Here is a 6,463-nt window from a genome sequence, read left to right on the forward strand (position 1 = left end):
ATGTCTCCCAAATAATTTCCATGCAGCAACTTCCCAAACCAAAGAGAACCTCCACGCTTTCCCTTTCTGTGAGCTCTACATATGATGCCTCCATGGAGACTATGTGTTTCCACCTCTCCTCCGGTGACACCTGTCCAATGTTACATGACATTCCTTTCCCTGAAGGCCTGACAGGACTTAGAAGCAGTGATGTTCAAATATTTCCCCACATTGCCCTACCCTGGTTCATGCCGTGCTTTCAATGGGAGTTAGAAAGGTCTGTCTCTCCTACAGATTCTGTGTCCCATGCTCCACAGAATCTGTGGCGATGCTGTCTCTGTCCCATGTGAGATCATGCCAAGAGAAGTCTTCCAGCATCTTCTCTTTCCTCCATAGCTCCAATGTGTATGAAGTCTGTGTCCCTGTGGGGCAGGCGCTCTGATGGAGGGCAGGGTTAGAGCTCCTGCTTGCTCCTCTGGAAAGCATTCTGCAGCTGAGGTAGAAACCCTTAATACTTAGAATGGGCCTATGGAAAAGGAGAATCAATGAGCTGTTCCTGGGAGCCTTGAAGTAGTTAAGACATATTAAGAAAACTTAGGACAGTATACAGCATATTTCAAATCCATTATGATCTTTTTTTTTTGGTCAGTCATGAGGCTTGAACACTGGGCCTGGGCGCTGTCCCTGAGTTCTTCAGCTCAAGGCAAGTGCTCTACCACTTGAGCCACAGCATCACTTCTGGTTTTCTGAGTGGTTTACTGGAGATAAGAGTCTCACAGATTTTTCCTGTCAGGGCTGGCTTTGGACCTCGAGCCTCCGATCTCAGCTTCCTGAGTAGCTAGGATTACAGGTGTGAGCCAGTGGTGCTTGGCTTCATTTTGATTCTTGTTATACTGTGATTTTTCTTCTGCATAATCTCTGTGGAAGCCACAAGAAAGAATTCAAGCTGTAGAGGATGTATTTTATGCAACTCCATTTTGGTAATCCAAAATAGTAACACATTAGCACTTTGTAATGATCCAATGTACATGTCTGAGAGAAAGTTTGGAGAGGCATGGAGGCTGTTAATGTTTCTTTAGGTCTTATTTTTAAAACATTTTAGATTGTTATTAGAAAGATGATGTACAGAAGGGTTACATTTACATCAGTTAGGCAAAGAGTACATTTCTCTCTCTCCGTTTTACCGTCCCATCCCCACTCACAGATTGCAAAGTTCATTTTCAACTAGAGTCCAGTGGCTACCATTGCTGCATTTGTTTACCCTTTGTCCCTCCACCTCTGTGTCTCCATTTACAGAACAAAAGCAGAGAAATGAACAAACATCACCAAGGGAAAAAAACAAAGAGCAAAAAGAATAAACCTCTTGTTTCCATCCCCTGGAGTTCATTTCAATAAAAATTATTTTGTATAAACCAGATGTACATAGGCATTGTGTATTTGTTTTCCTCTCCTAAGAGCAACCTCCTTTGGTCTCATTGTGAGACACATAGAATGTGTTATGTTCTGGTGTGTTTTAGAACTAGCTCTGCATATGAGAGAACACATGTGCTGTTTGTTCTCTGAGCTTGCTTACCCCACCTCACATGTTCTAGTGCCATCCCTTTCCCTACAGATCACATACTACTTTCTAATGTCTATGTGAAATCCATTGTGTATAAGTACTGTTAGGAAACAGAGTCCTGAGGATATGAGCACAAGGAAAGAGCAGAAAGTGAACTTTACAGACCAGATCAACTTTCATAGAAAGTTGAAGAGGGACAATATGGTGACCTGCGGAGAGGCAGGAGTCAGGAGGCATAATGGGTAAGGGGTGGAGAGGCGTGGGGGGGGCAGGGTCACAGGTAGCTGGAGGGTTCAAGGAGTTTCATGAGTATATAATGCAAGTCTGGCTTTGGGAATCTATTGTTTGAGAAAGTCTCCTACCCCATCTCTCAGGTGCCTACCACCTGAAAGGGTGGGGGAGTGGGATTTCATAGTTACATTAAGATTCTGAGCTGGAGACTGGGCTGGAGAATTGTGGGAAGGTCCCCTGGGGTGGGAGGTTGGGAGGTGAGTCAGTGGGCCAAGCCAGGGGAGCAATATTGAGTCCTGAGAGCAATGCAGGTTCCCATCAGGTACCACATTGTTTCCTTCCATTCCTCTATTGTTGGGCATCTGGGCTGTTTCTATAACTTGGCTCCAGTAGCCCTCAGCAGGGGAGGGGTAGGAACTGTGGCTCAATACTTGTTCTCCTTGAGCCCCTGGTACTGCAAGGGAAAGGTTGGCAAAGGTTGCTCCCAGCAGGTTGATGGCCTGGTAGGCAGATTAGCTTGATGCAGTGAAGTCTCTCTACTTTGTGAAGTATCTTCTTCACTTGTCCAAAGTGACTGGGTTTGCTTTGCTGGTTGGGCTGTCTCCAGGGCTGTAGGGCTCGCTATCTATTTGGACTCAGAGTCATGTTGTAAAGGTCTCAGGCATGTTGATCTTCCCTGTCCATGGCTAGGCTTGACACACCTCCCAGAAAGGAGCTGCTGCAGATTCTGCTAAGACACAAGCCCATCCTCTACCCCAAGTTATTCATGGGTCTGGCAAGCTCCATTTACCTTCTTCAGGTGCTTTTCAGTACACTGCAGGAGCTGTGCCAGAGGAACAAGAACCATAATGTCATTCCACAGGGCTGACTCCTTGATTATTACAAGTAAAATAGTCAAAGTGACAAAGTTTTATTTAAGGAGTTTAGGAGAGTCTGATGCCCATGTCTCAAGCCTGTATCCTAGCTACTCAGGAGGCTGAGATCTGAGGATCATGATTCAAAGCCAGTCTGGGCAGAAAAGTCTCTGAGACTCTTATCTCCAATAGCCCACCAGAAACAGGAAGTGGCGCTGTGACTCAAGTGGTAGGTCACTAGCCTTGAGCTGAAGAGATGAGGGACAGTGCCCAGGCCCAGAGTTCAAGCCTCACAACCGACAAAAAGTGTGCCAGTAAGACCCGTTTACTTTAAATTGAAGCAACAAAGAGATCAGTAAAAACTAGTTATTAGGCAAGGTTTACCTAGAAGTTATTAGGAATAAGAGCTCTGCTTGACCAAAAAATACTTGATTTATTTATCATTCTGTGGGCCTGGCTGTAACTGCTGCAGAGAGTAAAATCTGTAAGGACGAAAGACTTAAGAGTAGTCATGGTAGAAGTGTGAAACAGTGACTGATTGAACAATGTAGTTATTTTTATTGTATACAGTAGTGTGATGTCACTAAGCCTTTTTTATTATAATAAGGAATGTACAGACACAAGCCTGCTTAGTGTGGTATTATTAATTTAGAAATAACCTGTTTGGTGTCCATTTTAGTCTAGTATCGAAGGTGGCTTTTGGACTGGAGAAGAATATATTAGACAGCAATAATTCTTAGCATCTTAATTTTATTTAATCAGTGAAAATGTGACCATTCACAGAACCTTGACATAAACAGATACTTTAATGAACTTTAGGCTAGTTTCTATTTAGTTTAACATTAGTGGATTGATTTTGTCCTTTGGAAAACTCTTCAGATCAGTTTTCAAGCTTTATCTTATAAAACTCAATACATACTCACACCATCTGCTACTTTAGTGAACAGTCTGGATTTGTCTTAATATCTCCTTTTTCCAATTTGGAACAAACATTTAAGACAATTCTCACTCTTCAAATCCTTTCTTTTCTAAAGAAAACCACTTTTTGCTTCCTAATTTCCTTTCCAATTCTTTTTTTTTTTTTGGGCGGGGGGGTCTGGTCTTGGGCCTGAACTCTGGGCTTGGGCTGTTCCTGAGCTCTTCAGCTGAAGGCTAGTGCTCTACCACTTGAGCCACAGCACCAGTTCTGGCTTTTTTTTTCCTGCTAATGTGGTGCTAAGGAATCGCACCCAGGGCCTCGTGCATCTAAGACAAACGCTGTACTACTGAGCCACCTTCCTAGCTCTCCAATTCTTTAGTAATGTTTAACTTCCCATTTTCTTTATACTTCCTTTTTTCTTCCTGATTTTTTTCCTGTAACTTAGATTGGAAATAACTTTTACAAAATCTTTGAACTCCACTAGCATACTTTACAAAGACATTTTGTATTTATGAAGAAAAATAAGTTTAAAACTCTCCTTTATTTATTGAATGTGTTCATGTTTGTAATAATCATTGGATGCCTTCCTTAAGACCAAAATCTTAAGACCTCCTTGCAATCTGAGTTTAAAGCTGCCTTCTTTTGCTTTTGGTTTGTTCAGCCAAATAACTCCTGATTCCAGTGATGAAGGTTTTGTGTATTAAGATACAAATTCTTTTGAACACTTGCACACTTGTGCACAAAAAGTTTTGTTTTTGGGGGGCGGTCTGGTCATGGGGCCTGAACTCTTGTCCTGGGCGCTGTCCCTCAGCTCTTCAGCTCAAGGCTAGCCCTCTACCACTGGAGTACAGCGCCACTTCCGGCTTTTTTCTTTTTTCTTATGTGGTGCTGAGGAATTGAACCCAGGGCCTCATGCATGCAAGGCAAGCGCTCTACCACTGAGCCACCTTCCCAGCCCCCACAAAAAGTTTTAAAATGCACATAGGACTGTTTAAATATGACTGTAAGGGGGGTTGGAAATATGGCTTAATGGTAGAGTGCTTGCTTAGCATGCATGAAGCCCTGGGTTTGATTTCTCAGTACCACATAAGCAGAATGGCTCAAGTGGTAGAGTGCTAGCCTTGAGCAAAAGAAGCTCAGGGACAATACCCAGGCCCCGAGTGCAAGCCCCAGGTAAACAACAAAAGAAAAGAAAAGAAAAGAAAAGAAAAGAAAAGAAAAGAAAAGAAAAGAATGCTAACCATAAGTTTTTGGGGATTTTAATGGCCAATGACATATTTTTGCCCAATGTATGATAGAATCATGTGACCAGTGGTATAAAAACCAATGACGAAAAAATAGAAAACTTTTCTCAACAGAATCTCCTGGGCTAGGAAGGTGGCTCAGTGGTACAGCTCTTGCCTTGCATGCTCGAGGCCCTGGGTTTGATTCCTCAGTACCACATAAGCAAAAAGAAAAAAGCCAGAAGTGGCGCTGTGGCTCAAGTGGTAGAGTGCTAGCCTTGAGCTGAAGAGCTGAGGGACAGCGCCCAGGCACAGAGTTCAGGCCCCAGGACCAAACCCAAAAAGAAAAGAATCTCCTCTCATAAGCACACCTAGGTAGCCAAGAATACAATACGTCCAGAACAAGTTTCGTGGCAAGGCTTCATTTCAGTCCACAGCTTGACACTGAACACTCCCTGGATGCCTTTAGTCTTAGTGGTGGGTAAAGAGAATGGAATGGGAGGATGGGGTGGAGGAGGGTGTCCAGACTGAATTCCTGAAGGAGGCTCCATTCCCAGATTCCTTTATGAATTTTCTAGAGGGTTATTTTGACTAACGAAGGGCTTAGAATTTGTGAGGAGTTAATTAATTTAATAGTGTTTATTAAAATCCCTCTTTAAAAACATTATCCCATTTTAAGGGGTGACCTATTTTTACACCATAGCATTTTAGACTTTTACATGTCAATTTAATTTGAGGCCAAATTAGATTGAAGAGAAATTAACACTATTAAAATATTCTCCTCTTTAAAAATTTTTTTTTATTTTCCCTTCATAATTGTTTTTTTCTGTCCTTCAATTCAAGGAATGAGTTTGTTTTATGAGGCACTGAAGGTGTAGGTTTTTCCTTATGATTTCTGAATCAGGTCAAGGCATGTTTGACTAGACCCCAAAAAGAAAACACAGAAACAGGGAACATTGCTCCTGACTGCTGTGTTTCTGTTAAACTCTTCACAGTCCCATCCCGGCACTCAGGATCTATAATGCTTGTATGCAGACAAGGGATTATAGTTAAGCTCAGCCTCTCACGATGTCTCTAATCAAGCTTCAGAAATCCCTGAACAGTGTCTGCATCTACTTACCAAGGAGGATAGAATGTTAAGGTTCATGAGAGTCCTTCTGCCCATTTGTGACCCACGTGTTCTCACCGCTTCCTTGCCCACTCATGGTTGTGACTCTTTCCAGAGCAAGGTATCCTCTGCTGGCTGTATTTCTGCACTTTGCAGTTTTATGATTCTTCACTGGTAGTCTTTCTGTTGGAAGCAGGCCTTTCCTGCTGGTGATGTCTGTTCAGGGGTGAATCTGTGGCATCCAGTGCAGCCAGGTAATCAGGTTCCTAGAAGTGAGACTGCCCAGCATGAGAAAGAAAGACAGAAAGAGAATGGGTGGAATCAAAGCAGGGAAGCCAGGAGGCACTCTCTCAGAGGACAAAAGCCCCTCACTCATCTCCTAAGAGGATTTTACTATCCAGCAGGACCTAGAAGGAAAGGCAGTCAACTTGATATATAACTAGTGATGGTAAGTAAGTGTCTTCTCTAACAGAAAGAAGTGGGACCATTCTGGTAGAAAAGTGAGTGAGAGATAAACAAGCTCTTAAGCTAACATCCTTGAGTCAACCAGCTGTCTTCTTTTCCTGGTTTTGGGAACAGGGATACGGC

Source organism: Dipodomys spectabilis, unplaced genomic scaffold (assembly GCF_019054845.1).
Source record: "Dipodomys spectabilis isolate Male_0828 unplaced genomic scaffold, ASM1905484v1 ptg000085l, whole genome shotgun sequence".
NCBI lineage: Eukaryota > Metazoa > Chordata > Mammalia > Rodentia > Heteromyidae > Dipodomys > Dipodomys spectabilis.